General features: G+C 45.3%; 1 protein-coding gene across 1 annotated transcript in view; it reads right to left on the bottom strand.

Moving 5' to 3' along the window:
• THSD7B (thrombospondin type 1 domain containing 7B) overlaps positions 1-21,153 on the bottom strand; it is a 1,641,422-nt gene that overhangs the window by 1,382,536 nt on the left and 237,733 nt on the right. The gene's annotated exons all lie outside the window — the stretch shown is intronic.

The raw sequence follows: 21,153 nt of genomic DNA on the forward strand, positions 1-21,153 counted from the left end.
TATGCTAAATGAAAGAAGTCACTTAACAAAAGACCACATATAATATGATTTCATTTATACTGAATGTCCAGAATAGGCAAATGTGTAGAGACAGAAAGCAGATTAGTAATTGCCTAACTAGCAGGCAGAGGAAAGAGATGAGGAGTGACTGCCAGTGGGTATGGGGTTTCTTTGGGGGTGATAAAGAAGTTCGAAACTTAGATTACAGTGAGAGTTGCATAACTTTATGAATATACTAAACACAGTTGAATTGTACACTTTAAATGAGTAAATGGTATCTGAATTACATCTTAATAAACCATTAAAAAACTGTTCTAGGCCTTTTGGAAGAGATATCATTAGTGATGCTTGGCCTGTCGCATTTTCTTATTTCACTCGCCCCCCTACACCCCTAGAAATATAATACTGGGCAATTCTGTTTGGGCTACATGTTTCAGGAGCCTAATCTGAGCCACCTCCTCCCCTCCTGGCTCCTCCCTTGCAGCCATGATCTATTCCCAAGCCTTCCATACGTTCTCTGCCATAGAGATGTTAAAGAAGACCTTGTAAACTGATCTTCAGAAAGACACTGTCAAAATTGACGGGTGACCCACTGAAACCCCCTTACCTTCTGTAGGCTTTGTTTCCAGGATTGTAAGTTCTGTGAAGGCTTGAGCTGTTAACTCTGACCAAGTCCCACCCCCCTGCCTAGGCTATGCTCAGTTCAGTTCAGTCGTTCAGTCATGTCCGACTCTTTGTGACCCCATGGACTGCAGCGCACCAGGCCTCCCTGTCCATCACCAACTCCCGGAGTTTACTCAAACTCATGTCCATTGAGTCAGTGGTGCCATCCAGCCATCTCATCCTCTGTCGTCCCCTTCTCCTCCCGCCTTCAATCTTTCCCAGCATCAGGGTCTTTTCCAATGAGTCAGTTCTTCACATCAGGTGGCCAAAGTATTGGAGTTTCAGTTTCAACAGCATGCAACAATTCTGGATTATAGAAATGGCATATCCCACCTCCCCACCCCACCCCCAATGATACCCACCCCAGAGACACATTTGAGAAACCCTTAGAGCGATGCATTCCAATCTATAATGTGCCTACAAATTTAAAGTAGGTTCTGGTTTAGTATGTCTGGAGTTGGGCCTGAGATTCTGCATTTCTAACCAATACCCAGGAGGTGCCCAGGCTGCTGGCCTGGGAACCACAAGTTGAGCAGCAGGGTCCTAGGTTGTTCTGATGAAGATGGGTTGTCTTCAGCTACACTTGAGAAATATCATTCTAAAGTCTCATTGCTAAAGAGCTTTCTTCTGCATTCAGTACATGCAGGGCTCTTGTCTCAGCTTATTAATATTCTAAGGAAGAGGTTGGTTGAGCCAATATTGTGCTCATTAAGACCATTCTCTCTTTAAGCCACCCTCTCTAGCACAGTGGTGAGAAAAGCAGAATTAGCATCACCTGGAAAGTATTAGCAAATTCTTAGCCTCCATCCAGAGCTACTGAATCAGGAACAATGAATACATTTGAAAAAGTCCTATAAGTGATTCGGGTGCTTGCTTGAGTTTGAGACCCACTGTCTTAGGACAACAGAAGGTGTGTGTGTGTGTGTCTGTGTATACACACACACACACACACGTGCACACACACCCACATCCCCTGTCCCTCCTCCCCTGCCCTCTAATGTGTCTTTTTAAATTTCTGCCTCTAATGTGTCTTGAAACCTTCCTAGTTGCTATTCTCTCTCTCTGGTGGCTCAAACAGTAAAGAATCTACCTGCAATGCAGGAGACCCAGGTTCAGTCCCCGGGTCAGGAAGATCTTCCGGAGAGGGAAATGGCAAGCCACTCCAGTATTCTCACCTGGGAAATCCCATGGACAGAGGGGTCTGGAGGGCTACAGTCCATGGGGTCGTAAAGAGTCAGACACAATGAGCCATTAACACTTCTCACCTGGTGAGGCAAAGAGGAACTTCTTTTTAGTAAGAAAAGCTGCCTCCACTTTCTCCATGGGCAGAGCACATAAACTCCAGGGGTGCACATAAGCTCCTGTAGGGAATGCTAGAAGGGTCCTCCTCTTTCTATAACTTCAGGGAGGAAGTGTCAACGGCCCTGAAAGGGGCTTTTGTGGAACTGGTTTCAACTTCCCCCCACCTAGGCCCTGGGAACCCAACACTGTCCCTGGCAGACGAGTGGGGTCAGGGCGCCCCAGGGAAGAGAGAGAGCTGTGTGATGCCTGCTTCCTCTTCTGAGTCAACGTTTTCAGAAGTTCTCTTCTGTTCTGCATTGGGCCAAAGTCAGCCAGCAGGAAAGAGAACCAGGAAAGGAAACCGATGCCGTGAAGGGTGGGAGCCTGAACTGGTGACCCAGCCTTAGTACACAGATAGGCCTAAAGGGTCACAGGAAAAGACAGCTTTGGCCCGAGCCATTCACAATGTGCATGGAGACTGTGCTTTGGGACCGAGGGCCGAGCACACCCGAGTCTTGCTTCATGCTTTGGCTAGCAAGTCTCCTTCGTGAGGATTTCCCCAGCACTCAGCCCAGCGCTGGAAAATGGGAGGAATGCAATCACTATTCCTGTGGACAGGCCACCTGCAAACTCCCCTAGAATCATCAGCCAGCCCTTTTATTCAACTGACCAGGAAACTGAAGCCCTCAAAATCTGAGTGACTTTTCTACATCACGTGGCCAACCAGTGGCAGAACCAGCCTAGAAACTGGACTCTCAGACCCCAGAGTCTTCCCCACCACCACCCATCCACCGCCATGCCTCACACCCCACCTGAAGTCCCCATGGCCCCCATTCATTGATTTTCTATCTGATCCAAGATATACCTGGGGAAATAGTTCAGGGACTGATTTTTTTAAGATTAATATTACATTTTAGTGCAGAGGAAGAGAGCCTTTGATACAAGCTAGTCATTTCAATACCAGAGCTATTTTTAACCACCTTGGATCTTTGTCATCTCCAGCACCCAGTTCTGTGAATATTGCTGACAGAATGGCACCACACTGGGCCTGAGATGGCAGGCCCAGTCTATGATCCAGTTTTTCTGAACTCTATTCAAACATGAAGAGCTAGCAAAACTGGAACACGTGATTGGGCCTGATTTCCTGTAAGCACTCCCTAATTAGTGAGAAGAGGCACGGTGACAAGCCTCACGGCTGGGTTTTGTTTTTTCAGTTTTACGCTAGAAAAAAAGACTTTCTGTTTCATACAAGGTCAAACAGTCACAAAAAGAAAACCTCTCTACCTCTCTTAATGAAAAAAAAATCCTTGAGTAAGTATAAATATTGATTAGATTCTATACAGGTGCCTGGAAATAAAATTATTTTCTAAACTTACCAGAATGCATTACTTACTGTCATATCACTGAGGCAGGAGAATAGCATATTAGGAAAAGCAGAGGGTTAGGATTTTCTTTTAAAGGGATAGAATGAGATTCGCAAGCAGCTCAGATGCAGTATTTCTGAGCAAAAGCTTTGGGGCTCCTCTCTGAGGATTATGTGGGCAGCCTCTTGGTCTATGCACGTTGCAATGATAATGTCCAGAAGGACCCAGAGGCAACTGCTATTCAGGAAATCTACTCCTAAAAGGAAAGAATCCACCTTCCAGTACTAATAAAATGTTTCAGGTAATAACATCAATGGCAATGACTGTTCTATTATAAATAATCTTGCTATATTTATCAATCAGTTTTGAACTTGAAGAGCATTTATATTCATAACCAATCTGCCCATGCAACAAACCTATAAGGTCTATAGACCAGGCCAATCTTATTTATCTATTGAGCACCTACCATGTACCAGGCAACAAGGAGCAATGCAGAGTGAAATGAAAATGGCTTCATTCCCTGCTGGAATGAAGCCAACAGTATTGTGGGAAAGTAGATATTAAATAGTAATTCCACATGGAGAAAACTTTGCTCTTTCTATCCATCATGCAGTAATCAGGAAAAGCCCTCTTTCCACTACACTTTTACAAGGCACTACGACTCAAAGATGACCAAGACATAGCCCCAGCCTCTAGTTGGGAAGAGAGACTCCAAATCAAAAAATATCACTTAAAACAAAAAAGTATTTGAACTGAATGTGAAAAAACTGGTAGGATATTCGCTTTTCCAAAAACAGGAGTCTTCAAAAAAAAAAAAGGAGCCTTCTGGGTGGAAGAGCAAAGAACATGATGTGCTTAGGTGTGAGGGAGACTTGTGGCTGGGGTGGGTGTGCAGTGGTGGGAAGGCTAGCTTGTTCAAGGCCTAGAATTCTTATAACATAGACTTGAAACATGCTCTGAGAAAGAGGGGGCCTTTAAGTCTCTAAGCAAAGAATCAAATCAACTTTCCATTTTAGAAAAAAGAATTCTGTTGCCAAAGCAAAGAATGGATTTGAGGAAGACAACAGTGGAGTGAAAATCACTTAGGTTACAATCTACAATCAGACCATTCAAATACATAAACTGTGGGAGTTGGTGATGGACAGGGAGGCCTGGTGTGCTGCAGTTCATGGGGTAGCAAAGAGTCCGACACGACTGAGCAACTGAACTGAACTGATATAGGAAAAAGGAGAAGATTGTTCAGTAAATCTAGGCTGATACTACTGTGTGTTAAGAGGGCCATTTACACGGTTTCATTTAATCCTCACAACACATTTACCAAATATTCCCATTTTATAAACTGAGGCACAGAGAAGTTAAGGAATTTCCCAATGGTCATGGGTCTAGCAAGAAGCTACAGGCTGGATTCAAAGCCATCCACACATCACCAGTTGTCTGCGCAGAGCAGACAGTCAGTAAAAGTTTGCCTTGGCCAAGTGGGCAGGTTTCGTTCGCCCTGTGAGAGACAAATGCTGTGAATGTTGAGGCAGCTCAGAGGACAGAGAGGGGACAGAGGGACTCTCCCCCACCTGCTATCTCTGGAAGTGTCATCCAGCCCCCTTGTCCTCCAACAGAGAAACACCAGGGACACAATCACACAAAGAACAGTCTCTGGGAAGATCCACCAAAACCTCATTAACTGAACAAAGGGTGATAAAATGGCAAGAAACAGACCACAGGGAACAGAAACTGTGGGTTCTGGCTGAGACTTCTCTTTCCACCCACTCTGCCTGCTCCGCAGCCCATACATCACTTTCCCCTCAGACTGTTAATTAGAGAGACACCCGCCATCCTGACACAACACGTTAATTATGAAAACAGAGCACTGTACACAACATAACATGGAAATGAAGTGACATGCATCCAATTAATTAAACTTTCACAGCTCCAATCGGTTTTAATTAGGGAAGCTATACTTTTCACTCTCCTCTCGATCAATAAGTAAACTTTGCAATACATACATATTTTTAATCAATTAGCAAACGGGGGTGGGGGGAGTGTGAGTCAATTGCTAAGGGCCACCATGAACTCTCCCATCAGCCACCTATGTGCATGGTCCATTTTGATTCTCAGTTGAATCTACAAGCAACACAGGCTGAACCCCTGCAAACTGTTTCCAAGTTAAATCAAAATTAAGGGAGCTGAAAAATAGCAGCCCCATCACTTCCACTCCACCTCTCCTCATTCTTATCTGGCAAAAGGGACTGCTGCTGCTGCTGCTGCTAAGTCACTTCAGTCGTGTCCGACTCGGTGCAACCCCATAGACGGCAGCCCACCAGGCTCCTCCGTCCCTTGGATTCTCCAGACAAAAACACTGGAGTGGGTTGCCATTGCCTTCTCCAAAAGGGACTGAGGGCTTCAGAAATTAAGAAAGGCTCAGTACAATGGCAACCCACTCCAGTATTCTTGCCTGGAAAATTCCACAGACAGAGAAGCCTGGTGGACTACAGTCCATGGGGTGTTGCTAAAGAGTGCGATACGACTGAGCATGCATGCATAGTGTCAGTAGAAGAGTCCAAAAGCTGTGTTTCTTTGGGTCCTCAGGACAGTGTCTGTATACCTCGACCAAAGGACAGCTCTTCCTCATTGACCAAGCATACAGCTCCAAAGGAGCTGCCCACAGATCACTTAGGCAAGATGAAGGGGTCACTAGCATAGCCTCTTGAATCAGCCAGCCCAGCCCAAGCCATTGCTGGAGTCATATAGCCAGCAGCCAAATGGGCCTCGTGTGTATTCTTGTCACTAACAGCCATCTAGTGTTTCTGATAGGCTGCAGTGTTCTGTGTTCCTGTCCAGTCTCCTGAGTGGATTTTTAAATGGCCACACTGATGAAGACAGAATGTCATATAGACATTCTCTAAGCAAAAGGTCCATAACCAGAGAGTCAAAAGGAACAGAAGTGAGGTGTAGACTGGATTGGGCAGTTCAAGAAGAAAAGCACAAAACAAGATATAAAAGCAGGGGACTCCCTTTAAGCAATCATCACCATGTGTATCTTCAAAGCACAATTCTGGGAAGTAGTGAAAGCAAAACAAGCACAATAGAGAAACCCCATACAAGATGCTAGGGAGGAGTCAAGGGGCACAGACTGGCAAATATTCACACCTCCACCTGACAGACACAGCTAGTCGATCCCAGCTCCCTTTCACGCTGACTCCAGAAGTGACTTCAAAAATCCTATCAGTGACTTTGACTTCAAAAACCTTGACTCAAACTGGCTTCAACAGTATGAGTATGGAAATGCATTACCCCAAGTGATAGGAAGTCTGGGAGGCCAGAGTAGGGGTGGGCTTAAGGGTTGCTTGATTCAGTGGCTTACTGAAGTTGTTAAGTACCTACTTTCTCACCATCTGTCTCTTCTGCCATCCTCACAGTTGGCTTCATAGTCATCCTTGCTGCAAGATGGCTGCAGCAGAAATCATATCCAGGAGAACAAGGCCCTGAGGACAGACAGAGATCATCACACTCTACCTGCAGGAAAACTTACCTTTCCAAGATGCCCCCAGCAAGTTTATTCTCACAAGTCAGTGTTCAGAGCTGGGTTGCTTGTCCTTTTCTAAATCATTTACTGGCCCAAGGAAGATAATCCTACCTGCCTTAGACTTACCCAACTATGTTGGAATGGATGTTGGGAAATCGTCATCATATCCTCTATGGAAATCTAATTCTTCATAGCATCATGGAACCAACAACTAACTATTGATCAAGTTGGCAACAGAGATAGCCATCTCTTGGCCATGCTTGGACTGGGAGAAGAATCAACAGCTGAGGAACTGGAGAATATGACTCAGTAAGGGTGAGGGAGTAAGGAGGTGAAGAGTTTCAGTTCTTGGCACTGAGGAGAAGTCCCATGCTCCCTGGCACCAAAGACCTGGCACAACCTACCTAAATTTAAGAAGAAAAAGGGAAAAATTAGTTTCCAGTGGATGTGATGCAAGTCAGGAGAAGTCGTGGTTTCATATTATTGGCAAGAACTCAAGCCCATGTGCAGACTCTCAAGCAAGGAATCTAAATCGGTCATTAGCCTGCAAAAGAAAGGTCAAGAGACAGTCAGAAACCTAGAATTCGGGACCACAGAGAGCTATCACAAGCAACGGTCACATGAAGCATACTCCGAGAAGTGGGGTACCTAAAGGAGGAGATATATGCCAGTCTCTTTTCCTAGAAGAGACTTCCTCTTTTTCTGAGTGGTCATCTTAAAGATCCTTTCATGTGGCTTAAGGTGAGAAGGAAACATATAACAATCAGAATTATTATTTTTAATAATAATAATGTGATAGTAATTATCAAATATTGAGAGGAAGAGGGAAGATGAGAGATGAGAGTGCTGGATATGGGATGAACTAAGTTCTCATTTTTCATAGCGGGAGTTAAAAATATATTATCTAACATTCCTAATTCAAGAAACAGAGGTATAACATATTATAAGGAGATAACAACCAGAAGAATTAAATCTAAACAGATCAAAGCAGGGGCTGGGGAGAGGTAACGCCCAGGCAAAAGACTGCTGCTTGCCACTACAAGCTCTTCTATACCATTTCTCTGATAAAACACTCAAAACAAAAAAAAAATCTTGAGAAAATAAACTGTTGTTCATACTCACATTCGCATTCACTGATACATAGGTGTTTAGCAATTATCTGCTGAATGAAACAATGAACTGTCCCCAGTGAGAGCAATCCTATGGCAAGCACCCAGCTAAGAATGTGACAAAGCTGCGCACTTCACTCCCCAGAGTTGAAACCCTGGACTTTCTTAGGTGGAAAGGTGTGGGGCTGCCTATGTGGTCCTCCCTGGACTCTCAGTCTGGGCCTGGCCTCTTATAAGCCTAGAAGAGCAATTTGGAACAGCTGTCAAGTTGAAATTCTGACATCTGAAGAGCATCTCCTCTAGCTGATCGAGTCCCAGTGTTTCACCGTATCCCCTGGCGTAAGTCCCATACTTGATCTGGGTGTGGACCAGGTACCCAGCTGAACAGTGGCATTCAGAGCTGTCAGCATGAGTAATGTACCCACAGTGGGATCTGCACAGGGCAGTCAAAGGAAATGGTTGTTATCTGGAGCTGTCTAGCAACTTGACCTGATGGCCCGATGCCTAGAGATAATCAAATGTCTACAGATTACAGCACAGGCCAGTTCACTCAGCTACTCTGCCCAACTCCCCTATCTGGTCATGGGTGCTGATCAAGGAGCTTTCACAATAAATGATTTTCCTGAGGGTTTTCAGGGAAAGAACCGATGGTGATGGAATTTTCTTCAAATGCACAGTGGGAAAATCCCCTTAAGGACCAGTGCATTCCTGGCAGGTCATTTTATGTTTTCTTTGATGATTCTGGGAGGACTTGAAATTATAAACAAGTGTTCTGATGTAGTGATTTGTGGTATATATTGGGCAGGAACTGACTATTAAAATACTAGAAATTTCCAATTTAATGGGCTATTAAAATGGTTTTGCAATCATGTGATAACTACTGACACTGTACAGGAGACAGGGATCAAGAAAATCCCCATGGAAAAGAAATGTAAAAAAGCAAAATGGCTGTCTGAGGAGGCCTTACAGACAGCTGGGAAGAGAAGAGAAGCGAAAAGCAAAGGAGAAAAGGAAAGATATTCTCATCTGAATGCAGAGTTCCAAAGAATAGCAAGGAGAGATAAGAAAGCCTTCCTCAGCGATCAGTGCAAAGAAATAGAGGAAAACAACAGATTGGGAAAGACTAGAGACCTCTTCAAGAAAATTAGAGATACCAAAGGAACATTTCATGCAAAGATAGGCTCGATAAAGGACAGAAATGGTATGGACCTAACAGAAGCAGAAGATATTAAGAAGAGGTGGCAAGAATACACAGAAGAACTGTACAAAAAAGATCTTCACGACCCAGATAATCACGATGGTGTGATCACTCACCTAGAGCCAGACATCCTGGAATGTGAAGTCAAGTGGGCCTTAGAAAGCATCACTATGAACAAAGCTAGTGGAGGTGATGGAATTCCAGTTGAGCTATTTCAAATCCTCAAAGGTGATGCTGTGAAAGTGCTGCACTCGATATGCCAGCAAATTTGGAAAACTCAACAGTGGCCACAGGACTGGAAAAGGTCAGTTTTCGTTCCAATCCCAAAGAAAGGCAATGCCAAAGAATGCTCAAACTACCACACAATTGCACTCATCTCACATGCTAGTAAAGTAATGCTCAAAATTCTCCAAGCCAGGCTTCAGCAATACGTGAACCGTGAACTTCCAGATCTTCAAGCTGGTTTTAGAAAAGGCAGAGGAACCAGAGATCAAATTGCCAATATCCGCTGGATCATCGAAAAAGCAAGAGAGTTCCAGAAAAACATCTATTTCTGCTTTATTGACTATGCCAAAGCCTTTGACTGTGTGGATCACAATAAACTGTGGAAAATTCTGTAAGAGATGGGAATACCAGACCATCTGACCTGTCTCGTGAGAAACCTGTATGCAGGTCAGGAAGCAACAGTTAGAACTGGACATGGAACAACAGACTGGTTCCAAATAAGAAAAGGAGTACGTCAAGGCTGTATATTGTCACCCTGCTTATTTAACTTATATGCAGAGTACATCATGAGAAACGCTGGGCTGGAAGAAACACAAGCTGGAATCAAGATTGCCGGGAGAAATATCAATAACCTCAGATATGTGGATGACACCACCCTTATGGCAGAAAGTGAAGAAGAACTAAAGAGCCTCTTGATGAAGGTGAAGGAGGAGAGTGAAAAAGTTGGCTTAAAGCTCAACGTTCAGAAAACTAAGATCATGGCATCTGGTCCCATCACTCCATGGGAAATAGATGGGGAAACAGTGGAAACAGTGTCAGACTTTACTTTTTTGGGCTCCAGAATCACTGCTGATGGTGACTGCAGCCATGAAATTAAAAGACGCTTACTCCTTGGAAGGAAGGTTATGGCCAACCTAGATAGCATGTTTAAAAGCAGAGACATTACTTTGCCAACAAAAGTCCATCTAGTCAAGGCTATGGTTTTTCCAGTGGTCATGTATGGATGTGAGAGTTGGACGGTGAAGAAAGCTGAGCACCGCAGAATTGATGCTTTTGAACTGTGGTGTTGGAGAAGACTCTTGAGAGTCCCTTGGACTGCAAGGAGATCCAATCAATCCATCCTAAAAGAGATCAATCCTGGGTGTTCATTGGAAGGTCTGATGTTGAAGCTGAAGCTCCAATACTTTGGCCACCTCATGCGAAGGGTTGACTCATTGGAAAAGACCTTAATGCTGGGTAGGATTGGGGGCGGGAGGAGAAGGGGACGACAGAGGATGAGATGGTTGGATGGCATCACTGACTCGATGAACATGGGTTTGGGTGGACTCCGGGAGTTGGTGATGGACAGGGAGGCCTGGCGTGCTGCAATTCATGGGGTCGCAGAGAGTCGGACACGACTGAGCGACTGAACTGAACTGAACTGAACTGACATTGGGTTTGCATGTTTCAGTGGAAAGTGTACACTGTGTAAATTACTTAAATGTTTAAAGTATTTGAATTAGATCAGTGGAAAGGAAGGGAGGGACAGAGGGAAAAGAGAGAGAGGTGAAGGAAGAAAGAAAAGGAAAGAGAGTGAAAAATGCTACTTTAGTTGATTTCCTCTGGGGTATCCTCCTAACTGGAGGTTAGGATTGGTCCATGAGGCACCCCCTGCCTCACTACTCCAAAAGAGTCACTGGCCCTGAGTGAAATGGGCTAGAAGGGGAGGTGGAGCAAGGCACAGAGTCCTCAGGGGGCCAAGGTCTGCCTGGACTGTGTCTCCTGCAGGAGACCCCACTATCGGGAAGAGGCCCACTTCTCCTCCCCATCCTCCTCCCCCACTCATCCAGGGCTGCTCAGAGGATCAAGGGATGATGGCCACAAAGCTGCAAGGAGGGTAAGCCCACCATCGGCCACTATGCAGTCTTTGCATTCCCCAATGAATGATTTTGAGGGACTCGCTGAGTGAAAAAGAAAACACAGGCAGGTAAAACCTCCCACCACAGAACCAAGCTGTCACCCACCCAGTACTTCTGTGTCAAACTTCTGCTGCAGTGAGCCAGGTCTGCCGCAGTTATTTGCAAAGTGAGGGTTGCCGGATACTATGCCTTCTGCCCTGGTTTTGCTATTTTGTCATGACATAACTGAAGCGACTTAACAGCAGCAGCAGCAGCATGACCCACAAATGATCAGCCTGAAAGAATGATACAGTTAATCAAGTATATCCGGACACAGACTGAGAAAGTCTGCACTGTTGAGCTGCCTGTGTGGTCATCTCCAGCTGGCCTTGGATGTCTCAACTGGCTTTAGCCAAAGAAAAATAAAACCCAGTAGTACTGAAGTGCCATTTTTTATATTATCTCTCCTTATTTTTAAGGTGCTGCGGTTAAGGTAACATGTGGCACCACCATGAAATTGATCTGAGGTCGACTCCCAGAGAACACAGGGCTTTTGTTACTCAAGAGACTTATGCCAACAGCAATGGGACATCTGTGTATTGATCAATATCAAAGGCATCCCTCCTGGGATGAGAGGACAAGGGATCATTTGAATTATCTCCTTTCCAGCCTTTCTATGTCCATCTGTACTTCCTGAAAGTTCACAGAGCCAAGAAGAGAAGCACCCATAATGGTTTTGGGGTGGGGGGACCACAAAGACTGCTGTTTCCACAGCACAATGACACAGCTTCAGCTTCAAGGAAGAGTGCCTCTTGCTGGCTCATGACAGCCAAGCGGAGGAAGCAAAGAAAGAAAGAGAAACACTTGCATGAGGCAGAGGGCCCCTAGATCTAGTTTAGTCATTTGCCACAATGATTTACAGAGGGGCTGTTCCTGCAGCATTTTCACTCCAATAATGAGTCATTTATGGCAGATTCCACAATGCTTGCCTGTTTTACTGCCATACTGCCCAGGAAGAAGACCCATGGAACACTCTCCACAGAAGATTTCCCTCCACATCTGGGATGCTAAAACCCTGAGATGTTCAGGTTTCTTTCCCAGGGGCACAGGCTCCAGCCATGAATTGTAATGGGTCAGCCTGACCACCAGAGGGTGCCCTGTGGTCACTTTTCCCTCTCCCTCAGCTCTAGCTTGGCGTCCCTCCTGAGTCTGGACAGAACCAAACGTCAAGTGCATCACATAAATTAATACGAAGGATTTTTTGTTTTTTGTTTTCTTAAGACTGTCTCTTGGGATGATGTCTGACTGTCACCATACATAATTATTTTGCTTTTGGCAATGCTCTTTGACCCATGCTATTGTGTACCCTAACCAAGAAATAATTCTCTGAACATTGTGCTTTCATGACGACAGCTGCTCATGTTTGCAAACCACTCATTTCAAAACAGCACACTATTCAAATCTCTGTGACTCCAGGATGCCAGGGGACGAGGACAGAAGTGACCCTCTTACCAGCTAAATCAGGGCTCATAGCTCTGACATGACGGTCATTGCTATGGGTTTTCCATCCCAAAGGTCTGATCCACACCGATATCCTATCTGTTCTTCTATCACAGGTCTTCCCAGCCATCTTCCTCTAACGGGAAGATAATGATGCCTAACATCATGGGTCACAGAGAGCTTTCAGCTGCGTTAAGGGGATGAGCAGGATTCATCATTCCTGCAACAGAAATCTCAATTTACAAGCTGGGTGTCTGTAACTCCCATGGTCTATGGCCACGGACCTGAGTTTTGTCTGTAAAATTTACTGGCCCATCAGAATGTATGACAGTTTCTCTTCTTTTCTCAGCCATCATTTTCCTCTCTGATCTCTCTCTGGAACCTCCCAAGTCACAATACCAACCAATGGGCAGTGTGCTTATATGTAATTCTTTCTGATTTACAACATATTTTCATTGCATTATCACACTGGAATCTCATAATACAAAGTAGAGGTGAGGTGAGAGAGTACTCATGAACTTTTTCAGTTCTCCGAAGCAAAATCAGTTGGTCTGTTCTGTGTTCCCATATTGCATATCCCTTTATGATAAATATTTTCACTCTGTTGTCATTGTTTATTTACCAGGTTCTACCACTGAGCGCTTCCCTAAAGCAGGGACCAGATCTATCTGGCATGCATGTTAAGTTGCTTCAGTTGTGTCCCACTCTTTGTGACTCCATGGACCATAGCCCACAGGCTCCTCTGTCCATGGGATTCTCCAGGCAAGAATAGTGGAGTGGGTTGCCATGCTCTTCTCCAGGGGATCTATCCCACCCAGGGACTGAACCCGTATCTCTTATGTCTCCTGCATTGGTAGGTCGGTTCTTTACCTCTAGTGCCACCTGGGATATATCTTACTATCTTTCTATCTCCAAAGCTTTGCATGGTACTTGACATACAATTAGTACTGAATAAATGTTCAATTGAAATACGACACTCATTTGACAAATAAGGTTATCAGGCTACTAGGGAGAGGGAGGCAGGTGTACCACATGTCATATCCACTGCCTGAAATGAGTAAAGGAAGAACCTGGGTTAGCACACATATGGTCAAACTAGAGGAATAAACCATCAGTGAGAAAGTATGCATTGGATGCTGACTTTAGAACAAGCATCCTAATAAATGCAGAAGATTTAATAAAGAGACATGATCAAAGTCCTAGATTTCCATCCAGTGATTAGTGTGGTCCTTTAACTTCTGTGGGTTTCAGCTTTAAGTTATTCAGGATGAGCAGTTTGGAGGATAAGATCTATAAAGGCTCACCCAGATGTATGCATGTATCTGGCTTCTTCAATGGCCCATCAATATTCTTTTATTATTATTATTTTTTGGCCCACTGTGGGGCATGTGGGATCTTAGTTCCCCAACCAGGGATTGAACCTGTCCTCTGCATTGCAAAGCAGATCCTTAACCACTGGACCACCAGGGAAGCCCTCCTTCATCAGTATTCTTGTTGGGCAGATGCTACATGTACATTTGCACAGATGTACTGCACACATATGAATGGACACAGGTGTCACCGGTGTAACAAGACAATATGTCATATCACCAAGAGGAATCAAGGTGGAAAGAGCAGCCCCGACACCTTAAGAAACGTCTAGAAGACAAGAGAGCTCAGGGAGCAGAAGGCTGCACACAAACCAGACTAGCGTGTGAGTCAGGACTGACGGAGAAGGGAGATGAATGAATCGAGACGGAAGCCCATTGAGTGTGTATTCAGAGGACAGACAATAGTATCAGGAAGCAGGGGAATGGCTTTTCCCACAGTAAATGCCTGCCTGTGAAAAGCAGATTTATGTTTAAAAGAAAAACAAAAAGCTGTCTCCACTTCTGTTCAATGTCTCTCATCTGAACTCACTCCCATTTCATTTCTTTCTGCTTGCACGCTAAGTTCCTTCAGCTGTGTCCAAGTCTTTGTGACCCTATGGACTGTAGCCCACCAGACCTGTGTGTCCACGGGAATCTCCAGGCAAGAATACTGGAGTGGGTTGCCATGCCCTCCTCCAGGGGATCTTCCCGACCCAGGGATCAACCCCCCGTCTCTTGCATCTACTATATTGGCAGGCAGATTCTTTACCACTAGCGCCACCTGCTGCTGAACCCCAAATCTAGATTAGGTTTTACCCCACTGTACAGTCTCATACCATTCTGAACTTTTACTTTATGGCAAAAATCTCAATTATACCTGTATGTAGGGTATTGTTTGTCTGTTGCCTTTTTCCCCTACCAGACTAAGAGGTCTCTGAAAGCAAGACTTGACCTATTTGTTCATTGTTGAATACCCCCCCAAACCTAGAATATAGTTAAGTACTTATAATAAATGTGCAATTAATAAATGAAAATTGGCCAGATTTGGAAAGTGGGTCCCTGTCTAAATGGCAGGGCTGCTTTGCAGGCCCCAGTTGCTGTGGCTGCCTCAGCAGCTTATCCCCAAGTCAAGCGAGGACATTACCGACAGGTGCAAACACAGCCTGCCCTGCAAACCTGGACCTGGGCCAGCAGCTGGAGAAACACTACCATGGAGTTTCATCAGCAGCCCCTGTGTCTGGCTGCTCACCACATCCCCTCCCCATTTCCTCTCAGTCAAAACAGATTACACTCCCTTCCAAACAAACTTCTGATGAGCTTCAGACCCCTCCCAGCCCTCCTCAGATGCACTAAATCAAGCATCCTGCCTCCAACCCATTCTGTAGTGAATGACATTGTCTGTACACACCCAAAACCCCCACCTGCACGAGGGGATACATGCATGCTCAGTCGTGTCTGACTCTTTGTGGCCCCACAGACTGTCCATGGAATTTTCTAGGTAAAAATACTGGAGTGGGTTGCCATTTCCTACTCCAGGGGATCTTCCTGACCCAGGGATCGAAGTCACGTCTCCTGCATTGGCAGGCAGCTTCTTTGCCATTGAGCCACCTAAGAAGCCCTGCACATCCCTGGAGCTATTTGTTTTTAAAAGAGCTGAATCAACTCATTCTCAGAAAGCATAGGTGACCTTGTGACGGTCACACTGCTAAAGTCCCGTACAAGGGAGCAGAAAAAAGCAAAGCTCTTTATCATCACATGAGTTACTATGCAATGCTTACCATCAACCAGTCATTTTGCTAAAGGCTTCCTTCCTTTGATCCTGTGAATCCTTACAACACCCTGTGAGATACATATACCATTAATCCAAATTTACAGTAAGACCAGAGTCACAGATTCATTAAATCTCCAGCCCAAAGTCACTCAGCTTGAGGTCAAAGCTCTAGATTCTACTGTTAGTTATTCAGTCAGGTCCGACTTTGTGACCTCCTGGACTACAGCCCTCCAGGCTCCTCAGTCCATGGGGTTCTCCAGGCAAGAATACTGGAATGAGTTGCCATTCCCTCCTCCAGAGGATCTTCCTGACCCAGGAATCCAACCACAGTCTCCCACACTGCAGGCAGATTCTTTACCATCTGAGCCACCAGTGGCTCCTAACTCAGGCTCCTAAATCCTGGATTCTAACTCAGGACCAAATCTGACCCCATGGCCTAAACTCCTGCCCCTACCTATTCATCACACAGATACTGAGATGACATCTTCCTTAGCTTCTCTCTCACTCACTCACTCACTCACTCACAAACTCCTTAAGCAATGGGGCTACATTGTAGGAAAAGTGACCCGTGATAAAAAGTGTTTGATGGTAGGATTCATGCAGAGGGGTCTTTCTTCAGAAAAATTACAAATCCAGTCTTCAGTGTCCCATACCCACTCTCCCCATTTTTTCCAGGCATGGCCTCTCTTTCTTGCTCTCGCATTCATATCAGAGACTGGACCTTTGATGCCTCTGCAGAGGCCTCCATTCAGGTCTTCCCTTCTTCCTTCCAATTGCTTCCCCACTACTCTTGAACTCAGTCAGTTTTCCAGGAGGAGTGCCTCCAGCAAACCCAGCACCTGTAACTAGCACATGTCTACCCTGCATCTAGATCATGGTAGGTGCACAATTCAAGCACATCTTATTCACAGTCTCTTTACAATCCAAGTGCATCTCACTTCAGCTAAGTCTTTACTGTTAGTTCTACAGTAAAGTCTCATGTGGTTCTCCAACACGACTATCTGCTGCTGCTGCTCTCGGCCAGCATTTCTGTCATCCTGAGAGTAACAGAACTCTCACAGCCCTGGGGGAGCCCCCTACCCAGGGCTCCTGTACTCACATTTTAACACATAGCAACCTTAAGAGTGAGAAGGCCAGAGCATGAAGGCTGTAGGTATTGATGCTTTCCTCCTTGCATGTCCTGCCCAGCGCTCTGAAACCAAGAGCGTAGAAATAGTTCCTATATATTGAGCACCTACTGTATACCTTCCTTCCTTTTTCCATTTGACCCTTAAAAACACTCCATAAGTAGACAGTACTGTCCTAAATTTACAGGGGAAGAAAATGAGATCCAGAGAGATCAAGATAGCTTCCCACAAGGTATAATGGATTTGGAAGTCAGCTTTTCCTGACCCCAGAACTTATAGTATCAGTCACCACACTAAGCCGCTTCATCCACTCTCTCTACAAGACATAAGATTTTGCAAAGCAAAATCCAGCTCTCCCCTTCTCAGACAATGCTGGCTAGAAGATCAATCCAGGGTGCTGTTTATAGACAGCACACAGTAGAGACTGCGTATGACATACATGCAGACATTTGTGTTCTAATCTGCAATAAGACTTCTGCTCCCAGCTCTGTTTCTTCCTGTATAATTGTTTCCACAAACCCAGTTTGATTTGCTGCTCCTCTTATTTATTCTTTGAATTAGGATTGTTTAGCTTCACTGGACCAACCAAACTTATAAATGGCAAATTAAACCAGAGGACAATGTACTACACGCACACACTATTGATCAGGTGGAGACAATGCAGAGCACGAAGCAGGCCTTTAAACACACGGCCAACATTTCTGCGAGTATTGATGATTCTCTCTAAGGTTTTTAATAATCTCTTGTGTGTTTTGGCTTTCAAACTGCCTAACCTTTGGGTGATGAAATCACAGCATGTTATTTTAATCTCTTTATAATGGACTGAAGTTCAATTCAAATAAATACGTCTCCTGAGTGCCCGCACCAAGAGGCAGGAAAGGTCCGGAAGCAGGTCTTACTGCCTGCCACAAGGATCCTGAAAAGGCTGAACTGCCCCTTCCAGCTGAAATTTACAAGGGCTACTGGGTCTGCTGCTCTTTTGTCTAAGCCAGGGTTCCCAAAATGTGGTCCCCAGACTGGCAGCATCACCATCACCTGGGAAATCGTTGGAAATGCCAGTTCTCAGGCCTTCACTCAGACTGAACTTACATCCACATCACCCATTAGTAGCCACTGAATAAATATGCTCATTGAGCACAGGCAGAGGGATGAGTACAATGGAGAGCCACACGAATGGATGCTGAATGTCCCCTCCTTTGCATCCATCCAGTGGAGGCTTCTATTCCCCAGCACAGTGATGCTCTAATATGTCCCTCCTCTGCGTCATCTGAAAACAGATTTCTGTGCTCTACCCCAGAGTTTCTGACTCAGCAGGTCTGGGCTGAGGGCCAAGAACACACATAATAACAAGTTCCCTGATGCAGACGCTGCTGCTGGAGCTGGTTTGGGGACCACACTTTGAGAACCTCTGCCCCAGAGACAGGACTTGCCTATTTCCAATTCCAGGCTCTCTTTCAGGCTTTGGATATCAGACTTGTTTTTAAGGCCATCTCCCTCAACTTTTAAAACTTTGGTTCAAAATACTGCCTGATCCCCAAAGAACTAAAACCAAAGCAAGAATGAATTTATCTTTCAAAGAACAAATGAGACCTTCAAAATACAACAGCTGCTTTCTTAATTCAGGAATTAGACAAACAGGGATGGACAGTTGTTAGGAGTTCAGGGTCAGTTTTCCCTGCTGAGCAGGTAGAGAACATGCATTCTGAATACGTGGTTTCTTTTAGAACGAGGTTCGAAGGAAGGTTGCTCTAAATTCGCTGGTAGCCATCAGGGTTCGCCCAGCCCAGCCGCATGATGGCAGGCCTCAGTCAGGAAATGCTGGATCCAATCCTCTGGGGGACTGACTACCCAGAGCAGGACAATAAGCCACAAACTAACATATTTCATGAAACCAAAATAGGCTACAGCTCTTCCTCCCAGGAAACCTGGCATTGAAGACATTCCCCACCCAGCAAATCCAAAGCCTGGAGCGGAGACCTAAAGTAGGGTTGCGGGCATTCTGTTCAGTCTCTAAAGACAGAGCCACCATTTCTCACACTTGACAAGAAACACAAGGCCACTGACTGCTCAGATGGGAGCAGAGAGACAATGGGGCAGCATAATAAGATCTCTGGTTCCCCCCAAAGCATTTGGGACATGTAGCCATCTTAATTACACAGCAACTGATGGCGGCCTAAAATTATACACTGAAAGGTGTATTAGAATTTTTACATCCTACACAAATGGAAAGGTGCCCCCAAATCTATCCTCTTGTGGTTAGCCAAAGCAGGGTGTATTATAAGTAACAGGCCTCATTTTGAATGCCAGAAATGGGGATTTGTGGTTAGCGAAATATGAGTACTTAGCAATAAGCACACATGAAGAAATTTACAGCTCATCCAGAACACATGGAGGCCACACTGACAGCAAAACTGCTCGGAAAATGCAATTCATCCTTCTCTGGTCAACCTCCTGCCACTGTCAGCTTTTCCAGAAACCTGGTTAGAGCTGAAATAGGTAAGAATTTTGCTTCACCGGTACATTTTCCACCCAAATATCTCAGAAAGAGTTACTCGTGATTCACATAATTCTAATAAAAAACAGGTTTTTGTGTTGGAATTATCTGAATAATTATTTCCGTTTTCCTTTGCCTTGGTGACAGAACCCCAAACTTTGTATGATTCTTGCCTTCACTGGATTAGTTCACTGGATCCAGAGTTTCCAAACTTGGCTTTTCTTCAGAATAACCTGCAGAGTTTTGTTTCTTTGTTTTGTTTTTCAAGTAGGGATTCCAGGTCCCAGTCCAGACTGCTGAGTTAAAATCTTGTGGAGAGGAAGAGAGAGCCAGAAAGCAGTGCTGGCTTCTAACACATATGCAGGAACAGTAACCCAACTGAGGGGGTGCCCTGACCAGTTAGGTTTAGGAATGGCTGAACTTGGTAGTCCAGTGCTTAAGACTCGGTGTTTCCACTGCAGGGGGCACGGGTTAGATCCTAGGTCAAGAAACTAAGATCCCACATGCCTTGCGGTGCAGCCAAAAAAAAACAAATGGCTGCACCAGATAACATGGCTTTCCAGGTCTCAGAGCACATTCTCTGTTTTATTTACAGAGTGAAGGAAATAACTTTGAAAGACCTTGACAGAGACAGGACAAAAAGAGACTTGTCTAGAATCTGAGTGGCTCACACAGGAAGATTCAAGAGCAGGTCCTCTAATGACCCATTTCTAATCCATCCTCTCCTATCCTCAGAATTTTCTCATTTGCTGTAGGCACTGTAGACTCAAGTTTACCAGATACACGGTTGCATGGGCCTTTCAAAGCTGGGAAATGACTTGCTCCCCTACTCCACTCTATCTGCACAGAGGCCTTGTAATCCATCCCAGAATTCTGGCACGCCACCACGGACAGGAAATGAGGGCAAACAAAGACATATGAGAAAAGGGTCAAGTTGCTGGGACTCTTTGAACAGGAGAATCAAAGCCTGGGGAGGAGCTGCTCACGGCTGGGAGAGCACTGGGGGCGGTGGGAGCGGGCCCGAGGCAGCTGGTGTGGCAAGCCGAGCACCCTCCACCAGTACTCACGCCCACACGGAACATCTGTTCACGCCCATGGACATGCAGGGAGCTTTTGTTGTGACTAACTGGGGCGGGGGGGGGCGGGAGTGGCGTGGCGGGGGGCTGAGGGGGGAAGGAGAAGAAGGCATTTGGTTGGGGTGGGGCTGGGAAAAGAGAAGAAAATGAACAGTTAGTCTTGGCACCTCTAGCCCCATCAGCCTTGCAGTTTGAGACTCTGGTTATAAAGGTGATGGTCAGACACTGGACCCTGTTCTCACCAGAGGCTCTTATAAGATTTTAGCAAAGCAGAGCTGCTCCTAGATCCAGGTAATCCCAAGTTGGGTGGGAACCTGTCTTAGGGTCCAGAGAAGCAGAATCACTGTGAGTGATGTGGAATAAGACATTTATTACAGAGGTCAGACCTCCTCCGACTGTGGGAAATAAGAGAGATATTGCCTTTGTGTGTGTGTGCTAAGTCACTTCAGTCATGTCTGACTCGTTGCAACCCCATGGACTGCAACCCACCAGGCTCCTCTGTCCATGGGATTCTCCAAGCAAGAATACTGAAGTGGGTTGCCGTGGCCTCTTCCAGGGGTTGCCTCTGTGTCTGATGCTAAACTTGAAGTTGCTATAGA

The sequence above is a fragment of the Giraffa tippelskirchi genome, chromosome 3, assembly GCF_054371585.1.
Source record: "Giraffa tippelskirchi isolate mGirTip1 chromosome 3, T2T-mGirTip1v1.2.pri, whole genome shotgun sequence".
Lineage (NCBI taxonomy): Eukaryota > Metazoa > Chordata > Mammalia > Artiodactyla > Giraffidae > Giraffa > Giraffa tippelskirchi.